We start from the raw sequence: 23,189 nt of genomic DNA on the forward strand, positions 1-23,189 counted from the left end.
CCTACCACTCCTCCACCCTGTTCTAATTGTCACGTAGCAGCCAGAGTGAGCTCCCACTTCTGGGCTAGAAAGCCTTCAGTGGCTACCCTTTCCTCTCACACTAACCTAGAATTCTCAGCTCCGGTTCCTCAGCTCTGGCTCTTGTTCCCCAGTCTCACAGCTTTGAGTTTACTGAGCTACATTCCAGTGCTCACTCTTCTGCCTCACCTCTCACTGACAACTGAGGAGTTTCTTCTTAGTGTTCTTCAGGTTACAGTTGTGACACCATCTGGTCTTCCTGGAGGGCTTCTTAAACCTCTAAGTTTCTGCCAAAAGCATACTTAAGAACACCTCATAGTACCCAGAGTATCCATCTATTGAAGCACCAATCATATTGATGTAATTTCTTGGTGCAGTGTACAAGTCACTTTCCTGTTGCCAGGATAAAATGCCTGATATCCAAAACTTAAAGGTTTGTCCTAGCTCGTGGCTTTCAGAAGATTCAGCCTGTAGTTGGTTGGCTCCAAGGCTGAATGGAAAGAGAAGGAAAGAACCCAGGAGGGAGACATACCATGCAAAGTCATATCCCCAGTGACACACTTCTAACCCAGACTATATCTCCTAAACTAATAACACAGTGTTATGTTTTGTGTCTAGATGTTCCCCTAAAAGCCTCATGCAGTCATGGGGTGGGCTTCTAGAGATTTTGAGTGATTCTTGGCCCAATGCTGGGATTATAGGTGAGCATTCCACATGCCTTGGGACGAGTGTTTTGCATACAATATAAGGGAGAGAAAGAGGCTTGCTCTCTCACTCTTCCCTTTTGCTCTTGTTGCTTTTGCTGTTTTCCACAGCCTTGAACTGTTGCCCTCTGCCATGTGCCACTCTGCCTTGGAGCCAGTCCATTACGGACTGAAACCTCCACAAACTGTGAGCTAAATAAACCTTTCCTTCAGTAATTCTGGGTGTCAGGTATTTTGTCTCAGCAACAAGAGAAAAGTAACCAAGACACCCATTTAGCTATGAACTCATCAGTGGATCGATCCACTGATGGGTGTAGCATCAGATTACCTTTTAAAACCCCACCTCTGGACAAGTGAGATTTTGGAGGGACATTTTAGACCCAAACTATAACATACAGTCATCCCTCCAACATCCATGGAGGGTGGATTCTAGGATCCTTCTGGGTACGAAAATCTACAGATGCTCAAGTCCCTTATGTAGAATGGTGTAGCATTTCATAATATAACCAGTGTACAGTCTCCCACATACTTTAAATTCTCTAGACTACTTATAGTACATAATACAATGTAAATACTATGAAAATAGTCATTATATTGCAAAATCTGCACATGTTCAGTAAACACACAATTTATTTAAGAAATGCTTTCTGTGACTGGAACTGTTGACTGTAGAGGAACAGCTGAAGAAAGGCCAGGGAAGCACTGCAATTTAAATTCAGTTACTTTTTAGTGTCTTACAAAAGTGTCTTCTACAGAATAAGTAAAAAGTGTTTGTTGAGAAAATGAAAGGAACGGGGATAGGAAGACATATGATGTAAACATAAAGGAATATCCATGAAGTCTACTTCACAATTTAAGAGTAATTAATATAACGTTAAGTGCCCACAGTATGAGAATATCTAGATTCGATACAACAGATAACCAGTGAAATCCCTTACACTAGTTTAGTACTAGAGTTTTTGTTCTGCTGGAAAGCAAAGATGTTGGAACTTAGAGTAATGTAAGTCAGTACGTTGGATGTTTACTAAGGCTAATTAGCACCAAAAAGTATCATTGGAAAAGAGCAATAACCTGTGCAGGAAGAGAGGTTTAGGCTTGGGTCTTGGCTTATCATGTACATACAGACACATTATCTGTTGGTAATTTGAGGTTAAGATTTATTATAGCAAAAAAAAAAAAAAAAAAAAAAGACAACACCTCTCACCAGCAGAACTATCAAGATTAAATTCTTTTGCTGAATAGCACACACTGCTATGTTTTGGGACATTATTATCTATGACTAAACATAGAGCTATTACTGTTTAAAAATTATCTGTGACAGACCTCTTAAATTAGAAATAAGTCACTTTTTGAAATCAGATACTTGAAAAGAAAATTTGTTAATGGGTTGCAAAGAGCATAAAGGAGAAACAAAGACAATATACTGGTACCAATGTATTATTTCACCATTGTTTACCACATTTAACAGTGAGCAAAATGAAAGCACCATGCAGAAGAATCTTCTAGAAAGCCATTTGAGAATTTGCATCAGGTGTTATTAGAGGATTCATTTTTTTTTTTGTTTTGCAGTGCTGGAGATCAAACCTAGGGCATTTTAACACAACACCAGCCAACAGTTCACTTTTTAGGGTGATATAAAGCACCGAAGTCCTCACAGAACTTTAGGTGTGAATTTTTGCACAGTAGCTCTATACTTTGTGCCAAGTTTGCTATTTTAAAACAAAATGTAGTGAGTATAGAAATAAGGCTCTCAGGTTAATTTGGCATATATGCTACGGAAGAAAAACTGAAGCAATAAAAATGTATTATAGTGTTTGTGAGGAATAAACACATTTTTCTCCAGAAAAAGCTCATTAAACTGTAAGCTAATGAGTACTTCAGATGAGTAGGCTGTTATTGAAAACACAATTAGAGCCGTGTTGTAATAAACTAGAGAAAAATCTAAGAACATGAATTCAGCAGTAGTGATACATTAGTTCAAAGACTAAGTTTATGTATAATCTTTACAAAGTCAGTGTTTTGAGAAAGTTACTACTGCTGATTTTCCTTCTTTGTTCAGTAGGTTTGTGCAGAAAAATATGAGGGAAACATGTTAATCATTTGTCACACAGTAGGAATGACTAAGGTAGTTTTGATTAGGTTCAGTGCACACTACCCAAAATACAGCCTCTTGGCATTTAAGAAAATAGCAGAAGCAACAAAGGCTCTCTGACCTTCCTCTCACCTTCGCTGAAGAAGGTCAGGAAATGTAGGAAGGGTTTTCTGACCTTTCCCGGAAGCAGGCTGTAATATCTCATTCATCATGTGCTCTCCCTAGACCCAGAGGAAAGAAGCCAAAGACACAGACCAGAGGAAGAATCCGGGCCAACCAGCCTGGCTAACGTATCCCAGTGTAGGACCATTACATCACACCCTTCTGTTGTATGATTATGCTCTCCATCATGGTCCACGCTGCCTCAGATCTACCACAGCAAACACACAGCTTGACCTGATTCCTGCAGTCTTCATCTCCTAAGTAAGTCTCCTGTGTCCGGGGAAAATTGTATTATATATATTTGCATGCTTTTTTCATGTTAATCTGTCTTTTGTTACAAAGGTCTCAGCTATAAAGCTAGTGAGGGGTGAAGAAAAGATATTTCTTGTTCCCTCTAGTTTTAACACAGTATGAAACAAAATGTCAGAAAGTGAAAAAAAAGTTGTACGGGTGGTACAAAATGAGTGCCAGCATAAAAAATAGTGCGGCTCTTCATAACACTGTTTCAGATGAATGGATAAAAGGAAATATGATATAATACACAATGGAGTACTACTATGCCATAAAGAAAAAGTTGAGTCATTTGTAGGAAAATGGGTGCACCATAATGTTGTAAAATAAATCAGATACACAAACTTAAAATACTGCATGGCTTCTCTTATATGAGAAACCCAAAATATAATTAAAGAGCAAATGCACATGTACCAACTCCTCACAAGGAATGTAATCATTACAAAATGCAAACGCGTACTAGCAAAAAATAAAAACAGGGAAGAAAAGCTATTTCAAAAAAGCTATGTAGGTGGGGGGTCAGAACATAAACTGCTGAGAAGGCATTTAAAGACCATGCTGTGAGATGATTCTAGTTAAAAGTGTTAATAAATCATTGTCTTTAAATTGCAGAGGGTTTTTATTGTTTGTTTTTAGTAATTTGAATAATATGTAAACTGTTAGTTACAAAATCGACTTTTTTCTACTGAAGTTCCTTGCGGGGGTTTGTGGTAAGACACTGGTGAAAATTCATTTCTGTTCAATTTCCTCTAGCGGAGTTAGCTGGTTTCACTGGTTTGCATGCCTCACTGTTTTTTTTGTCACAAATCAAACAAGCTCAGCATGGCAATGCAAGACTGCATGATAGGCATGCTGAACACTGCAGATAAAGCGTCACTGATGGAATAAATTAACCTGAAAAGGCAAGGAAGCAACCGGGGCAGAGTAAGAGATCCCTTCCTGGAAATCTGAGGGGTTTGTAGGGACGTTGAAACAGCCCACAGTGCGGCAAGATAGCACTGAAGACCTAAGTGATCTGAAGATCCTGGTACTGACTCTTTTTAGCTTCAATTCTTAGCATTTAGAAGACATAATATTTGTTAAAAAGTTTTAATGATTTATTTTTTAAACTAGACCTTCCACTTGTTCCATTTAATTAAATGATATCTTGACATTGTCATACAGATTATTAAAATATTACCATTTACACAAGCTACTTATAACATGAAATGGGATTTTCCTTGTATTACAGAAACTGAAAGAAATCCAAACTACAGAGAAACATTGTAAGCTGAATTGGATCTAACACTACAAATATCAGTTAGCATCCAGACTTCAAATTTTTGTGTGATTAGAACAGCCTTTATTTTTTGTTGTGTTAAAAACCAACCTACCCATTTAACCTAATCACTTTTACTGCATGACAAGTGTTTACTATATGTTCCTTGTATTTTCATGTGTTTCCTGTGGAGTGACTTTACAAGTAAATATTGTACTTTGACATTAAAAGTTATCTTTATATTACTCCAATATTCGGATCCTGTTATTTGTTGGAAATTTTGCCTGACATTCTGCCATTCAAAAAGCTTGAAATCCACTGTTCTAAGCAAACATATTATGGCAGAATAATTCCTGAGATTCTGCTGCCCAAAGATCTAAGTTTGATTTCAGGTTGTCACCAGGTACTTGCTGTGACTTTGGACAAGTTGCCTTGCCTCTTGGGTTCTCAGACTGCTGATCTCTAAACAGGGCTTCTCTGTAGCATGTTAGAGCCCTGAGGGTTTACTTGCTTTGCCCTCTCTTCATTCTTTCTCTGCTGTACCTCCATCAGTCCCCCACAGACTGCAGGGCTCCCCTCAACCAGAAGGTTTTTTCAAGGCTGTTCCCTTCCCCTGGAACATTCCTCTATTCCTCTTTTATCATTTTACTTCACTCGTACTATTGCTTGAATTGTCAACTCATCCATGGTTCCTTGAAGCAGGCTTTTCTCCAGTCCCTCCAGAATGGATCTTGAGTTACTAGTTATTACCACTTGTCTTAGCCACTTTCCTGTCACTGAGACAAAATAGTCAACATCCACAACTGAAAGGAGGAGAGGTTTACTGGGCTCACAGTTCCCAGAGGAACTCAGTTCAAAGTTGACTGGCTTCAAGGCAGACACGTGGTGAAAGAGCATGGCAGAGAAAAGCTGTTCAACTCACCACAGCCAGGAAATAGAGAAGGGAAGAGCCAGAGGCAAGGATACACATGCCCTCCCGGTCATGCACCCAGCCACCTGTGATTCCCTCCAGCCAGGTTCCACCTTCTAACACCAGGGAGTATTGGGTCCTCAGCACCCAATCACCTTCCACACAGATGAGACTTTAGGGGAGCATTTTAGATCCAATCCATAACAGCATTGCTATAATTTTGCATTTCTTTTGGTAGATCATTGATTAACTTCTCTCTCTTTAAAACTGCAAACTATATGTGACTAGGAATCTTGTCTGTTCCAATAATTACTGGATGATTCTAGGAAAGTTTTTAAGTGACTGCCTCAGTGTCTGGTTAGTCATATGAGATAATTCACAAGAGTTCTTTGATTATTAAGGATATGAATTTGCTGTCTATTTTGCAGGTATTTTATCAAGTTTGCCCCTTGTGTTTTAATTTGATAAGATTTCTGTGTGTAATTTACTTTCCTACACTGTCAGATTTGATATTTGTTCTTTTATCCATGACCTTTGTACCTAGAATTCCTCCCTTATTCTATGATCATTATATATATACATTTTCTTCTATTTCCTATATTCCTAACTAAATTAGCTACTACATAATCTACTTTTCAGGTGTTTTTTCCTGAGGTTAGTATAACATATTCTTTTTTCTAAATTGACAGTTTTCCCTATACTATTTATAGAATGATCTGTCACTTTTCCATTGTGAAACTTTACCAGTACATATTATTCCATATATCATAAAATTACTTAACATCCGTCTCATGTACTTTCCAATCCCCTACCAAGCAGGATGTTTATACAGAGAGCTCCACATACGTCACAGATTAATTTTGGCCTTTGATTCAGTTTTTATAAAGTTCCACTGCCTTTGTGTGGCACCTCCAGGCAGGGTGCACATCTTGTTTGTGGCTCTGGCGCCTAGTGCAGTTTGCCACAGAATAGGCATTCAACATATGGTTGTGAAATGCATGAACCCTTCTCATGAGAAACGCAGTATTCTATTTCATGAAGCAAAAGAAAAGATACATTGCAGACTGCGTAGACGGTGTTGGCTCCTTATTTCTTTTATTTTTCTTCTTTAAAAAAAACACCAATAAAATAGGATTGATATCTCTTGAAAGTTCTAATAAAGCAAGGAGATTTTCCAGAAGGTGGTTACCTCCCTTTATTAAAAGCATCTGTGCCATGGTTGCTGGCAGAGACCCAAACACCCTGAAGTGGTTGGCTCTGGGAAATCACAGAGAGATAGAACACAGCCAAATTCTAAGATGGAACAAATTGTAAAATCATACTGCATCTTAATTTGATGACCAACAGGGAAAGTCTTTCTGCCTCATCAAATCTTATAAAGGAAGATATTTATGATGTTCTTGTGAGCTTAATAGGTAACAAGAGAAATGTGCAATGATGTTATTACAAAGACCTGACATAGACTGTTTCTTAAGATAGTTTGTGATTAATTTTACTACTTTCATTTTCTTTGTATGGGATTGATTTTATGTTCATTGTTTTATAATAGACATTCATTGGCAGAGAAACATTCCTCAAGCAGAAAAAGAAATATCCAGGGAGTATCATCTCAGTGAATATTCACAGTAATGAAGTTACTACCTAAAAAAAGATGAAAGACACCCTATAATTCCTCTCCAATATGGTGAGCAATTAGTTGATGCTAGATCATCTGTATAGTGGGGTGGTAGAGGGCATTGAAAATCACAAATAAACCTACACCAATTTTTGTTTTGGAATGGTTCCTGTACTTACATATGAATAAGAGAGTGACTCATCCCTTTGGGAATTCACAGTACATCAAACCAAATTAGAAAGCCAGGCAGCTGTGACCTGGTTTTGTAAGGGCCAAGAAAGCCACAGAGTTTCACTTCTGAACTTCGCGACTCGAAATTATTCCCTGGCTCCCCTACCATTCGGGACACAGGCGCACCTTGATGACGTATAAAGCACAACTCTGGGCTTGTGTCCTCTCTTACATTACCCAGAGATGTACAGGAGGAAATAGACCTGAGAGATCTTCAGATTAGCAAGCTGTAGGAAACTAAAAGGAAACAAGAATAGGAATGACCAATATTGGTCAGTAAAAATTTACAAGCAAGATTTACCTTATCCAAACTAAAGTGACCAAATAACCCTTACAAAGTGAATTTTAGAAGGGAGAAAGCTTAAAATGATTTTCTGTCTCACTCAGAAAATTTTATTTCTTACGATTTGGGGATGCTTTGGGGAAAGGTAGGCGGCAGAGGAATACTGCAGTTAGAGTCGGGGATCTGAATGTAAGGGAGATCTGAAACAATTTTATTTTTAGTACTAGAAAGGGATATGCAGAAAATGTTAGAAAAATATTCCAGTTATAGCTCTTTGGGGTGCAAAAAATATCCCTCCAATTTCTGAAACATTGATAACTTACCCAATATGTATGGCTTTATAGAACTTAGTTTAACTTTCCTTGAAGATGCTAGAATAAAATTGTGATGGCATATTTATTTATTTATTTATTTATTTTCATTGTCAAATTAGCCTTGTTAATTGAAAAAAATGAAAGTCTTTTTCTATAAACAACAATTATGGAAGCAGTTTTCCTGGAAAAACTAAGAAAAACCAAAACAGCCAGAACACCCAGATGATGGGATGCATTCTGCTGTAAGCATCTTAATCCAGGGGAAATTTGATGGAAACAGCTTAATAAGAAGGAAATTTTATATGTTCCTTTCGGTAAAAACTCTAGCATTTTTAGTCCTCGTTTGGTGATAGGCAATATTCTCATGGCTGTTATTTAGGATAAAGCTTGCAAAACTGCCTGTTGGGTTTTGTCATTGCTATTGTTGTTGCTGGCAGGGTTTTTAACCACCATTATTGCTTCTGGAATACTCACTCATTCATCTAAGAAAAAATATTCAAGTCAAGATAATCCAGGCCATCTTCAATCTGCCAGTGTGAGGGGAACATTGAAACAACAGACAAGAGGCAATAAGACAGAAACAGCTTATTTTCCAAGAAACACCAGTTATTTCCTGATTTTCTACTCAGAGGAGTAGAACTTAACCAAAATAGTGTCTTCCACTCTCAACTAACTTTGATAGGTACCCTGGGCACCTGGCCACTCCCCAACTCTTTCTGTTTTACCCACTGTTATCCTTCAAACAAAGCTTCAACAACACGGATAAGGCACTTTCCTGGCACCTCCTGGGAGAAAAGGAATTCACCAGTGGCAACTCCAACACCGCATTGTTTATCAGAACACAAAGTTCGGTTGAAATCCCACAGTGACGTCATCCCCCAGCACTTGCTGATGAAGCTGGAGGCATTTCCAAGACGGTTTTGACTGGATTGGATACTGTGCACAGGAAATGGTCAACCAGCTAGCACTTCAAAGACCTTTCTTTACTAGGCTGTGTTTAGCTCTTTAAAGAAGTGGAAAGTAACCTAAATCGCAGACGAAGGCTAAATCGGTACTTAAAAGGATTCCAGAAGAACTTTATATGCTGTGGTTATTTTTCTATGGGTTGATAAGTTAACTATAATTACTGATATTTAGGTTATTACTCTGTTTCTGAAACATCGTTAGACTAGTGGAGCCTTGCTATGGGAATAAAAAAGGCTGGAAGAGTCTATTACATGGGTAACACAAAATAGTCATAGAGAGGGCTTGGTCTTTCAGGAGGAGGTGGAGTTGCAAACGATTTGAAAAGAAAATTATCCAAATTTGGGAGTAGAAAGCTAATAGAAATGTACTGTCATCTCCTTAAACTCTCTTATCAAGGAAATTTTTGGATGACACTAAAAGTATTCCTATGAAATTATGTAGTGTAGAAAGCTGATCACGGTGAGATTAGCAAAGTCTCATCAACATTAAAAAGGTGTGAAAGTTTTCAAGTTTTCTAGGAAAATGCAGTCAAAAATATACAGTCTCTAGAGGAAGAACCTAAAGTTTATTTGCCTTTTCTATAAAGTGGGAATCACGATATTCACTGGGAAGGTCTGTTGTAGGAAATGAGTGAGCAAACTAATTTTAAAGTGTTTTATAAGTAATAATGATAGGGCCGGGGATATAGCTCAGCAGCACAGTGCCTGCCTGGCAAGCACAAGTCCTGAGTTCCATTCCCGGTACCAAAAACAAACAAAAAACGCATACATAATAGTGATAATAATGATAATTGATAAGATTCGTTTGGTGCTTACAACGTTGTGCCAGGCACTATTCTGTCCTGTGGTAACTTCTTTAATTCTCGCAACTGTTTTGTGAAGCAAGCACTATCCTAAGAATCATTTATCATACAAAGTGAGGCATGGCAGGGTTACACAGCTGGGTCAAGGTCATTCAGTTGGAAATTGCAGAGTCAGAATTTAAATTTTTTCCTATCTCTATGACTGAATCTGGAGATAAACTGCATATTGAAATATTAGGAAAATCAAAATATTATGTGTTTTGCTGAAATACTTCCTTTATAACAAGTACAACACAATGGGGCTTATGGGACTCAGGTAATCACAACACGTTGGGAAAAACAAATTTACTGTCAGTTGAGAAAAACAAATCTGTATGTGTTAGTTGGGAGCAATAGAATGATTCATAGCAAGGATATGATTATCTGATTGTATAAACTACATAATTTTTAGTAACATTTTATTAGGTGGTCTTATTTTAAATATGTGTATTTTTTTTTCTTAGTGACATTCGTGAAGATATAAAAAGATGCAGTTACAGACATAATACCTGCAAGGCTGGATCCTTAGGTGAGCCACTTAAAAGGCCCCTGGTTAGGTCAAAATGTCCAGAGTGTTTATTACCTGAGGCCCTTATTTTCCAGTTGAAATTGAAGACTTTCACAAAAGGAGGTGTTTAGCACATAAGTGGAAAGACTGGCCTGCATTGTTCTCCTCTCATGTTATAACCAGAGGAGTTCTTTTATTTTGAGAAGACATTTGTGATTCTTTCCACAAGCTGAACACACATTTATCCTGGAGAATGACTTCTAGATTCAGCTGACCTGAAAACACCATATGCTATCTCGATGCTTTCATATTTACTTCTATTAGGAATAATAATTTGGGGAGTGTTTTAGATGAATACACAGGCAGTTAGCTTTTCAAAGTTCCCATAAGAACATAGTGAAGATAAACATAACATAAAATAATCCTCATGTGAAAACACAGAAACAGATTTATAGAAATAATATGATTGGGAACATTTGTTTTTCATGGTACCATGTTAGGTACAGTATTTCAAACATGGTGAGAACCTATACTTATTCCCTGTTCAAGCATAAATGAAACCCCTTAAGACACCATAAGTGTTGTATGTCCACCTGAAACACCTTCATAGCACATCTGTAAATCATGCCCATGGACTATCTATTCATAGTAAAAAAAAAAAATCTTGCTCTAAATAAACTGAAGCTCCAAATATTTATTGTCGCCTCTATACAATGCATTCTAATGTACAATTTCATCTCACAGGAGTATACTACTTTAGCAGGATATGTTGTCTTTTGCTTTATAGTTGCACATATTCTAGTAGGAATAAAGGAACAAAACTGGAATTCTGGTCTGAGAGATGAAACCAAATGTGAAAAATGAATAAAATTCATGAGCTCAATACTAGTTTTTTTCCCCCAGATTTATGAAGATAGGATGCAAGTTTTTTCTCCCAGCCACAGTGAAGTAAATGATTATGAAGAATTCATCCAGCCATCTGTTTGTTAATATATTTTCCTTCTTTTTTTTTCAAAATAAATTTAAAAAAAGAATTCACCCAGCCATAAACTTTTGAAAAACTGGACAAGATATTTGAAGCAATTGCTTCAGATGTTGGAAGATACTCAGCACAGAATTGTGGTCCTTGAGAAAAAGGAATCACATCACAAGGGCTCCAGATTGCCCCAGTACTCTGCACAGGCTCAGGAGGATAGAACCAGAACAGCACACGGTGATCTTGCTGGGCTAAGGAAGAATACTGGAGTTTGGGGTTATTGGAGTGAATAGGATTTTGGATCACACTCCCAGACAGAAGTAGGAAGTACATAGAGAAATTTCAGAGATCTACATAGAGTTCCTTTGAGAACTTTGATTGAATATTAACCTGCCTGATATCGAGGATGATGGGTTTCTGCCCACACAAAATTCTCCCAAGCCATCATGGCAGCGACCCAGTATGGCTTGGGGCCCAAAAAGACAACATGTCCCACCCAGACTACCTTCCACCTTCTCTCCACCTGACTACTCATGTTTTTTTTTTGTGTGTGTGTGAGCCTGTCCACCCTTTCCAGTTGGTGCCTGCAGTGTCACCTAAACCACCCCTTCAACTCTACCCCCAACGTAGCCCAATATATTCCTTGCTCCCAGCTCCCTCCCTCAGAGGGTCCTTGTGTCTCTTTAGCAGCCCTCCCAGCCCAGCAGTAAAGGTTTTCTTTGCCTTTGTTCTGTCTCTCACTCACCCCAAACCTAAAACAGGACAAGACTGAAGTACAGCAGTGTAGTGCCATTAGGGAGCTGTAATTGGAATGAGGAGAACACAGACACATAGACCTGGGAGTCCAAGGGGGAGAGGACCTCCTGGCACCCTGGCCATGCAGGTGAGATCTCCAAATCACCACACTACATAAGGAGAGCCATTGCAGTTCTAGAGTAAGGACTGTGCTTGACCCATTCTAACAAAGCTTATTAACAAATTTTGAAAGGATGAATTGATTTATACGTAAATTAACTTCCTGGGAGAACAAAGTGCAACAATTGTTAAAGGAAGACAACAAATCCAGTCTCTCAAAAAGTACGATCCACAGTATTCAGGATACTAATATAATTTACTAGGTGTGCAAAGGAAGCCAAAACATTAACTAACATAATCTACTAGTTGTGCAAAGGAAGCCAAAAAAATATATAGAATGTCAATAAAGCAGACCTGAAATGACACATTTGAACTTATGAGACAAAGACTTTAAAGTAAGCATTAGGAACATGCTCAAGGATTCAAAAGAAAAAGATCAACATAATGAATAAACAGATGAGGATTTCTAGTAGAAAACTAGAAATTATAAAAAGATAACAAAGGAAACTCAGAACTGAAAAGCATAATATTCTACATTAAGAAGTCAATGAGTGTGTGACATAAATGCAGATGGGACATTAGAGAAGCGAAACCAATTGACACTGAAAAGTAGAAAATAAAGAAATTGAAGCAGAAAGAAAAAAAGATTGGGAAAAACAATCCTTGTAGACATTTTTGGATAAACATTTATAAGCCAATTCTCCAATGTATATGGAGATATAGAGGTTCAATAATAAATGTTGGTCCACTGTTCAATTTTCAGTTATGCTATAAAGCTGCAATAATCATGAGAGTATATGATCACTTTACCATATACATGCAAAAAATAATTATATATATCATAGACTTACTATAAAAATGAAAGACATCAAGATGACAAACTACCTTTGCAACTTTTGGGTGAACAGGTTTTTTTATACAAAAAATAGAATGAATTAACTATAAAAATACTGATGAATTAGACCATCAAATTAAGACATTGTCTCATCAGTCATGTGTTCATAAAATATTATGTATTACATCAATATGTAGTGTAAATTATATCAAAAATATATTATAAATACATCATTAAGTTATATTATCTCACATTACATTATACTTCTCCCTAGCCTTGCAGGGGGAGAAAACAATCTTAATAATATACCTCACAAAGGAATTGCATACTATGTACAAAACTACAAGTTATTTAATTAACTGTAGTTTAGTATTAAACAGATAACCCAATAAAAAAGGGCAGAGGGTTGACACAGTTCACAAGGAAACATACAAATACACAATAGGCACAGGATTAGTCATCAGGGAGTGCAAATGTCAGCCACAATGAGGTAGTTAGAATGGCTAAACATAAAAAGAAGAAAAAAACTGAACAAACTTTAGCGAGGATGTGGAACAACTGAAACTCTTCTACATTGTGGGTAGAAATGCAAAATGGAAAAGCCACTTTAGAAAACAGCCTGGCAACTTCTTATAAAGGTCAATATTTACCTACTCTATGACCCAGCAATTCTACCCCTAGCTGTTTACTCAAGAGAAATAAAATAGATCTTCACAAGAATACTCATACAAAAATGTTTATGGGATCTCTAGTCACACTGGACAAAAACTGAGAACTACTGAAATGCTCATCTACAGAATAGATAAATTGTGGCTTAGCCATACAATAGGAAGTTACCCAGCCATACCAAGGAACTCACACCAGATACATGCTGCAACTTGTGTGACTTTCAGATCGCATCACGGTACGTGAAAGGAACCAACCACAACACAGCACATTCTGAATAATTCCATATTATTAAATTCTACAGCAGGTAAAACTAATCTAGGATGGAAAAAACTACATCAGTGTTTGCAGTGAGAGGAGGCTAATAGAACAGAGGATCCAAGAGGATTTCTGGTGATTGGCCATAGTCTCTACTTAAATGTGATATGAACTATGCAAGGGGTGTGTATTGTCAAAACTCACCCAAATCTGACACATGAGATTACTGTACTGTACACAAGTTATAACCTAACAGTTCTAGTAATGGCATTTTCAGGGAAACTAAGGTTAAAATCAGAAATGGTATACAGCTACTAGATGTACCTCCAAGTGTAACTAAAATTAAAAAGATTGATGATAATAAGTACTGGCAATGACACGGAACATCTGGAAGTCTCATAAATTGCTCTCAGGAATGTAAAGTGTTACAATTCCTTTGGAAAGCATTTTGGAAGTTTTCTATATACATACCCTACTACCCAGTAATTCCACTCCTAGGTATTCACTCAAGAGAAATGAAAACGTATATATACACCAAGACCATGTGTGCTGTTTATGCCAGCAATTTTTTTGAATAGACCCTAAAATATAACTCTAAATACTCATGAACTAGGAAACAGATAATTAAATTGTATATCCATGTGTTGAAATAATGATCAGCAACAGAAGAGAATGAATGTTGATGTATGCAACAACAGGGCTAAATCCTAAATGCATTGTGCAAAGTGCAAGACCCCAGTCCAAAAGCCTGTTTACTGTGTAATTACATGTCTCATGTAGGGAGAGCTAGGGGGACAGGAAACAGATGCGCGGGGACAGGAAGCAGATGAGTGGTGTCAGGGGCTAGAGTTGGGAGGGGTTGACAACAAAGGCATACAGGGAAATTTTCTGAGGGATGGTCTGATTGTGTTCCATATGCCCTGGTATGTTTGTCAAAATTCAAAACACGGAGAAGGGCAAATTATAATATACGTAAATTATATCTCAATAAATAAATTCAAACACCACCTTTTCCTTCTGACAGAGCAATTGGACACAGTTGTCTCCAGGTATCCATGGTGATTGGTTCAAGGACCAAGGTATCCATGGTGATTGGTTCAAGGACCTCCTGTGGATATTAGAATCCACAGGTGCTCAAGACTTTTCTATAAAATGACAGTGTCTTTATATAACCTGTACATATTGCCCCATACACTTTCGGTCATCTCTAGATTACTTATAATGCCTAATAAAGTATAAATGTTATAAAATAGCTATTATATTCTATTGTTTAGTAAATTACAGGGAAAAATATATCCATGTTCAGTACACAAGCAATTCTTTTCCAAATATTTTCTACCTAAGGTTGGTTCAGTCCTTGAACACAAAACTATTGGATACAGAGGGCCGACTGTGACAACACTACTTACCTTGTGTTACGATGGACATTGGAGGTGTCAAGGAGAAAGAAAAGCTAAGACTTAAAGCCATAGCCCACTGAAAAATCAGATAAATCTTCTGGCTTCAGCCCTAGGCCAGCAAACTCTCCAAAACACTCAGTATTCCAGTCACTCTATATTTTTGGAAAACAGATGTCAATCATGATGCCAGTGATATGTGGGGGATAGTGAAAAGAAAGTGACACTGTCATTTCCAGGTAGGCAGTTAGTCTTAGGAGGCCGACAAGCTCATCATTCTCATGAGAATAGTGTCATGAAATAACATGTCTGTTCTCGTGTGTTAAATGGTGCCAAGATCTGTTATATGCAAGCAGTATATACAGAGAATAGTTTTTTTTAAAACTACGTAACAAAAGCCAGATGTGGTGGTTATACCCATAATCCCAGCACTCTGGGAGGCTGAGGCAGGAGGATTGCAATTTCCAGTCCAGCTGGGGAAAGTTAGGAATTTAAGGAGGCCTTGTCTCAAAATAAAACTACAGAAATGGATGAGGGTATAGCTCAATGTGAAAAGTCCCTTGGTTCAATCCCTAGTCCTGTCAGAAATACATTGGAAATAATTTTAAAGGCAAATTGAGAAAGGAAGTTTGTCTACTTTTCTTTTCTTTTCTTTATTCTTTCCTTTTCTTTTCAAAACTTCTTCTTGAGTCAGGGCACCCAATAAAATTGCAACATTTCAATGTGAGAGTCATTTCAAATGCATGACTGATGCTATTAAAGGTAAGAGGAATAGGTCTTAGGCAATAAAGGGGGGCTGCAGGCCAAGGGTGTGGGATAGTAAAACCTGTGGACTCTGGTGAGCTCTACTTCCATCTGGAAAGAAAGGAAACCAATGAGTGGGGCCAAAGGCTTTATAAGGGGCCCTGTTCTTTAGCAAGTGTGTGAGGTGACAACTTTTATGGCTGTGAGCTTAGCAGCCCTGGCTTTGGACTATGATGACCTGAGTTTGAATCCTGGCACTTAGCAACTGTGTGACTTTGGGGGCATTATCAGTGATCTGGGGACTTATTTTTATCTAGACAGTGTGGAGTGGTAGGAGGAGGAAGAGACAAATCAATAATATATGGGAGTTTTGCAGATAAAAAAGATAGTTATACAGATTGTGTGCTACTGTACATAGTTCCTAGCACACAAGAAATCTTCAAATACACACTTTTCATTATTACTCACACACCAGAAAAGTGGGATTTAGAATCAGAAGATAGGGGTTTCAGTGTAGGGTGACCAACTGGTTTTCCTGGGACATTCTCACTACCAGAACTGAAAGTCCTGCACACTGGCAAACCCTAGTCCCAGGCAAAGTGATGGCTGAGCCCGTATGTTCTGGCTCCACCACTGATTGTGTAATCATGTTCCTTAAATTTGGGCCTCCATTCTTTCTCTGTAAAATGAAAATGATAAAAAATAGATTGCTATGTCCACAAAGTAAAGTAATTTCTGAGAAGAAATCTTTGTAAACCAAAAGTTATTTTCAGATATGCATTGCTATTATCTGTAGCCCAACGCTCACTATTACAGAGACCCACGTTTCTTCATCCAGCTTTTCTCATTTCCTTTTTCTTTTCCTTTTCTGGAAAAGTCTTCTGCTTTCCCATCCATTCTATCAATGATCTCTCCTGCTTGTTCTCTCAGTTTCTTCCTTCAATTATATTTTCCCCCTAATTCCCTAACTAGCATGTTAAGAGAACAGTCAGAAATGTGAGGGTGTAGCTCAGGGGTAGAATGCTGCCTAGCATGCACAAGTCTCTGGGTTTAATTTCCAGCACTCTTTGAAAATGCTTGTATTAGTGCCATCCAATGTAAATATAATGCAAACCACAAATGCAAGGCACATATGAATCTCCAGCAGCTAAGTATTCCTGGTAGTGAAAAATATTATCATTTCAATATATAATCAACATAAAATTATTCATAATTTATAGATTTATTTTTGAGAATCTTGCAGTACATGTCAGTTCAGATCCCAGAATAGTCAAACCCAACAAAAACTTGTGGCTACCATTCTGAACAGTACAGATTTGAACGTTTGAGTTTTCCACAGTACCCAGCTGCCTCATGAACTATATTTTGTCATATGCAGCACACACAGAAGCACAAAGACAAAGACAACACGGTGAAAGGTCACATTCAAATATAGACTTGGGAAATCGATATGGTAACAGCAGTATATTTCTGGACAAATTCATGAAGATCAGTATCTAAATATTATCTTGAAGTCTTGTAAATTATTTATATCACATTGGTTAAAAAGTTAGTTCAAAGATAGAGACTCTATTTACTATTGAGAAAATTCTAATCTTGTTTATAGAAAAAGAGGGCTTTTCTTTTGAGGGAAGGAAATACATGACCTATGGTGAATAAGATCATCCAGTAAGTTGCCAGAGAAAGTTCATTACTCGTGCGAAATCAGGGCAATACAGGTTTGTTTATATTTTTCTTTGAACAGCTGTGGGTGGGGGGGAGATTTAATAGACCACCTAGAATTTTCCTGCCATAGCTAATTATTCATACAGGTGGTTTATGACTTAATTAGAGTTCTTCCAGCCTTATCACAAATAAAGACTATATTTAATGAGATGTTCACTGTAATTACTGAAAGCTTTTTCACAGCCAAATGTTTTTTTTATTCTTACTTTTCAAATATTTTCCTCTTTGAAAGATTTACATATATTTTCCTTCTATAAAAGATTTATGTATACAAGATAGAGGTCTGTGTTATCAGTTTCATAACCCCTGCCCCCCTTGCTTTTTAAACCTCTTCTTACTCATGCTCTGACACCAGCATATAGGTTAACTATAAGGAATAGTGTCTAGATATAATATTCTAAAAATGTGGGGTACTCCCAGGGAAATCTTCTTTGTGTCATGAAATAATATCTTTGGCATGTGGAAGTAAGGTAATCCAAGGAAGTTTAAAAATCACCAGAGGGTTGGTTAGGGGGAGTTGAATTGGGGTGAGAGGGAAGGAATAGGTAGGCAGGGCACAGAGGATTTTCATGGAGGAAAAATACACTGTGATACTCTAAAGAAGGAATACTATAACTATACATTTACCCAAACTCATAGGATGTACAACAGCAAGAATGAACCTTAAGGTAAACTATGGATTTGGGCTGACAATGATGTGTTTATCAACCATAACTGTACCAGTGTGGTGTAAGATTTCCATAATGAGACAGATGATACAAATATTTCCCACCTTTTGTTACTGTAATTAAATACCTGAATCTGGATATTCCATAAAGAATATGAAGTTAGTTATGTCACTTAGTTCATGGTTCTGGGAATTTAAGACATGGTGCCACCATTGGCCTACCTCTGGAAAAGATGTCAGGGTGGATAACATCACAGTGGCAGAAGGCTATGTGAAAGGAAATGATCATATGGCAAGACAGGAAGCCAGAGGGATTCGAGGCCAAACTTGCATTCTTATTGCAACCTGCTCTTACGGAAGCTCACCCAGGATCCCATGAGGCTACCCTTAATACTATTGGAGGGCAGCACCCCCAGGGCCATAACAAATCCCTATTCCCCACCTCTTAAAGGTCTCAGGACCCCTCAACATTGCCACTCAGGGATCAAGCTTCTAGCACATGGACCTTTGGTGGACAAATCATATCCACATCATCACAATGCATTTGAAGGGGCAGGAGGCAAATGAGAAATTTCTGTACTTTCTGCTCAATTTTGCCATAAACCTGAAATTAGTGATGCTTTAGATGTGTACACAACTGTTCCCAGTGTTTCTAAAGTAGTGATTATAAATTTGGCTTGTCAAGATCGAGGGATCCTAAGATTGTCCCTGCACCTTCTTATTACAAGGTATTTGTGGCTGATAAGGTGGAGCTCTCTTGATGTTGCAGTGGGTCCCCTTTGGGGTTCATACCTTTGTGCTTTGCTGTCTCCCTGGGGGTCCTTAGCTACAGTCATAGATAACTGTATATTGGTGAGCTTTATATTTCAAGGTCCGACATCATTCTTAAATTTCAAACTTCTCTTCCTATTGGCTTCAGTGAACATTCTTACCCATTCCCACAGATATCTTGAAAGCAATACGCCGGCAAGGTTTTGGGTTGTGAGCAACAGAACCCTGCTCTTGCATATGTAAGCAGTAGAGGACACATTATAAGAATAACTGAGAGCTTGTACATTCTCTAAATGTAGGAGGATTAGATTTGAGCTATTCAGTCAAGGGTTATTCCCCAGGTCACTTTTGTGTGTTTGTTGAGGACCCCAGTGCTGCAATTGGTGACTGTGAAATGCTGTACCTTGAACTTTTGTCCTTATTACACTTGGGTACTGGTGATAGACATTTGAGCTCTTTCCAGTTCATTTGTTTGTTTTAACTGTCTGTCATGTTAGTCTTATGAATAGTTTTATTCAACTACATCTCTGTCCAGAGCTTTCATAAGCTGTGAAAAATAAATAGGTGGGCAATTAGGAATAAATTTCACTGGTTCAATCTGGTTATTCTAATAACTATAATATGGTGGTTAAAATGCATGTGGATTCTAGTGAAATCACATTCACCATATTTCTACAATGGCAACTAGGAAAAGCCATTAAAGCCCAAAAAGCCCTTTCGAGGCCTAAAAAGAAAGAAAAAGAAGCCTCATTAAACTTTGAATCAAATTAAACCGTGTAAACATTCATGCTCTGAAAAATGACATAGAAAAATGGGGAAGACATTGAGTGTCTCTGTTTTGTAAGTTTTGATTATAATATTTAGTCTTAGTAGATGCGATAGGGTGAGGAAGGTCTGTCGGTTTTAGTGTGGAGTGGTGTGGTACAAAATGACGAATATTCACAACATCAGTACTCAGAATGGCCAAGGGATGGCTGTCTACCAAATGACAGGACAGAGGCAGCACTTGGAGTTTCTCCCACTTTGTAAGAGTGTGGCCAATAGTCCCCTGGATAAAAATTTTGGTTACTGTTTTGAAAAGATTAAAAATTGATGAACTTTAAAATATCATCAAAAATCATTCTGGCTTTTTCTGTGAACATGTATATGAGAAGTTTTGTAAAACTGTATTTGGCTGGGCCTGGCGGCATACGCTTGTAATCTCAGCGCTCTGGAGGTTGAGGCAGGAGGATCACTGCAAGTTTGAGGCCAGACTAGACTACAAAGTGAGCTAAAGGCCAGCTTGAACTGCAGAGTGAGACTCTGTCTCAAAAAGACAAAAACCAAAAACCAAAACCAAAAACCAAAAACTAAAAAAATCCCCCTGTACTTGTTACTGTTCTAGCCCAGGCCTTATCCATCCACCCTGAGTAGTACATTCCCTGAATTTCATCACAGGTCTGTCCTGAGGGAGCCAAGCTCATGTTCCTCTGGAAATATTTCCTGAACCATCCATCCATTTCTATACAATCAGAAAACAAACAGGTCAAGTTTTCTGAATGTGTAAGATTATTCTTTAAATTTTGTCAAAGGAGAGAAGGAAAATTGTAGGGCCACTAAAGGACAGGGCAGCTGAGTTCCTGCCTGCTCTTGTTCTGCCTCTCCTTGAACAATCCAGCAAAGTGATGCCTGCTACCACCACTCCAAAAGTGACCAGCATGCATTCCAGCCACTCACTACACAATCAGCCCTTTCTGTTCACAAAAAGACTGTGGATTCATGCTTGCTCTTGCATAGTGCCTTTAGCGTCTTGTCGGCCCACTCCCCACGCCTTTGAGCCCACACAGAGGGAGAAAGAGAAACATGGCAGGACTGGTTGTGCTCCTTCACTGTTATAAAGGTTCTCAGCCCTAGGTCCTATAAGCCATTTATCCAGCCATGTTCAGTACCAACTTTGGTATATTTTGCACATTTGCAATAGTTTCATAAACTGTAATAATCCAAACAGAAGTAGGAAAGGAGTATGAATTCTCTGAAAGAGAAGGAGGCAATGTAATGATTACAGTGAAAAGACAGTGTTGAATGTTTTAAATGTTTAGCTACGACTAAGTTAAAAAGATTTGGGAAGTTGGTTGATCACTCTCATTTTTCATTCACCTCCTACTCTACTTGCTTAGCAACCATTACAAGAAAGGATTCATCTTCCTATTGCAAAAAAAAAAGTAATCTTCACCACTCAAACCCTATATATGTACACTCATATATATGTGTTCATACAACATATGATACATTAGAGAATTAGATCAGCCTGAAAAGCAGGATGAAAAATAGAAACTAGTTATATTTACTACCTAAAGGAAACATCTTCCTTGAAAAAAATGGTCTCAAATATATTACTAGCACTTTGTTAATTTGTCCCTGTGTCCTTTAAATCAGCTTTTTGTTTGCTACATTAACATTACAAAGTGACCAGAGCTACATAATTTGCAAATCCTAGCACAAAATGGAAATACAAGACCCTTGGTTGAAAATGTAAGGATTTCAAGATGGCGACAACAGAACTTTAAGCATGAGCTCTTCCCAGTGTCGGACCCTGGGCAACTGGCCCCGTCCTATGCCCATGAATCAGTCCTGCTTGTGACTTCCAGGACTCCTAAAAGTTTTGTCTCCCAGCAAAACGTTGAATGTTGTCCATCTAACAAGGGCTTGGTTCCCCAGGTGACACCAACAGAGTTCCTATAGGACGTTCAGGAGGATAGGACTTGTGGGAGGACTTTAGGTCATTAGAAGCATGTCCTGGTGTAGAATTGTGTAACCTCATACCCTTCTTTCTTTCTTTTACAGCTCTTTTCCAAGATGTGAGCATTTAGATCTGTCACACACTCCCCACTATTACCATCCAGCATTCCTACCAGAGGTTCTCCCATCATGGACTGAAATGTCTAAAACTTGAGCCAAAATAAACCTTTTTTCTTTGTAAGTTAGTTATTACAGATATTTTGTTACAATGATGGAAAGCTTAGCAACACAGCAACTAAATTTGCATTCACAGCAGGCAAATTAACTCTGTGATGTTAATGAATGCCAGTAAGCTGTATTGTGTTACTGATGCAGAATGAAGAGGAGGGCAGTGTGATAGTTAATTATTGTGTCAACTTGAGGAAGAAATTCCTGATTGATTGGCAGCCCTTTTGTACTCTTTTATGTCTGTCTCTGCAGGTAGGCATTGTGAGCCTACCTTGTAAATCCATACATAAAGATGGATTTTAGAAAATTCTATATATCCCACACATGACGGAGAAGTTAAGAAATGTATTGAAGCCATACTGATGCAATGATCAAACATAATACTATGTCCCTACACATATTAAAGTTACTGTACATCATAGTATTTGATGTGATGTTACAACAGCTGACATTATATTATTAGATCATGAATTGGTTGAGTCCCTTTTGGATGGAACTTGGTTAGAAATGTTATCACTTATTGGAATGCTCATTTGGACCTGGAGAAAGTACATACCAAGGTAATCTGTTGCCTATAAGCATTCCTAGGTTTTTAGGAACTGTGGCAGCTCAGAAGGTGATACAATTCACAAGAGTAAGAATATAAGTGCTGTGGACTATGTGTTATAGGGACAGAATCTCTGGCGACCCTCACTTTCAATATGTATGTATAGTCAGGCTCAACCACCAATGAGCAGCCAGCCATCACCAGCCTAATTAATGGTTCTCTGGGGTCTTGGGAACGTTTGTGTCCATTTCCAGGTGGAGGTATTTACTTACTATGACTCATCAGAGGCTCAGGTGCTTGCTCCACTTTGTAATAATTTAGTCTTTGGCAAAGTGAATATTTTGCCCTTAGTAGCCTTGCAAAAATCCAGTTTAAACTTACAATCTCTTGTCCATTCCCTGTGGTACTTAAATATAAATAAGACATTTGCTGTGATGAGAGCCAATTCTGAAAGGAGGACAATTTAGACTCAAACTGCCTCTTATTTAGTTGGTAATATGTTTGAGAAAAAGTGGTGTTCTATTAAAATTTAAAAAATGGAATACAGTAACATGTTTATATTACATTTTTCTTTGCAAAATTTTTTCTTTGCAAACTTTCTCACATATA

At 37.9% G+C, this 23,189-nt stretch overlaps 1 protein-coding gene and 1 long non-coding RNA gene across 3 annotated transcripts in view; one reads left to right on the plus strand and one right to left on the minus strand.

Moving 5' to 3' along the window:
• Positions 1 to 23,189, minus strand: part of Pde7b (phosphodiesterase 7B) — a 299,395-nt gene that overhangs the window by 232,591 nt on the left and 43,615 nt on the right. The gene's annotated exons all lie outside the window — the stretch shown is intronic.
• Positions 2,888 to 7,032, plus strand: LOC106149201. The gene is made up of 3 exons (XR_001235209.1): positions 2,888 to 2,960; positions 3,040 to 3,237; positions 6,985 to 7,032. It is a non-coding gene; the product is annotated as an uncharacterized LOC106149201 (long non-coding RNA).

The sequence above is a fragment of the Chinchilla lanigera genome, unplaced genomic scaffold (genome assembly GCF_000276665.1).
Source record: "Chinchilla lanigera isolate Chin_1 unplaced genomic scaffold, ChiLan1.0 scaffold00038, whole genome shotgun sequence".
NCBI classification, from domain to species: domain Eukaryota; kingdom Metazoa; phylum Chordata; class Mammalia; order Rodentia; family Chinchillidae; genus Chinchilla; species Chinchilla lanigera.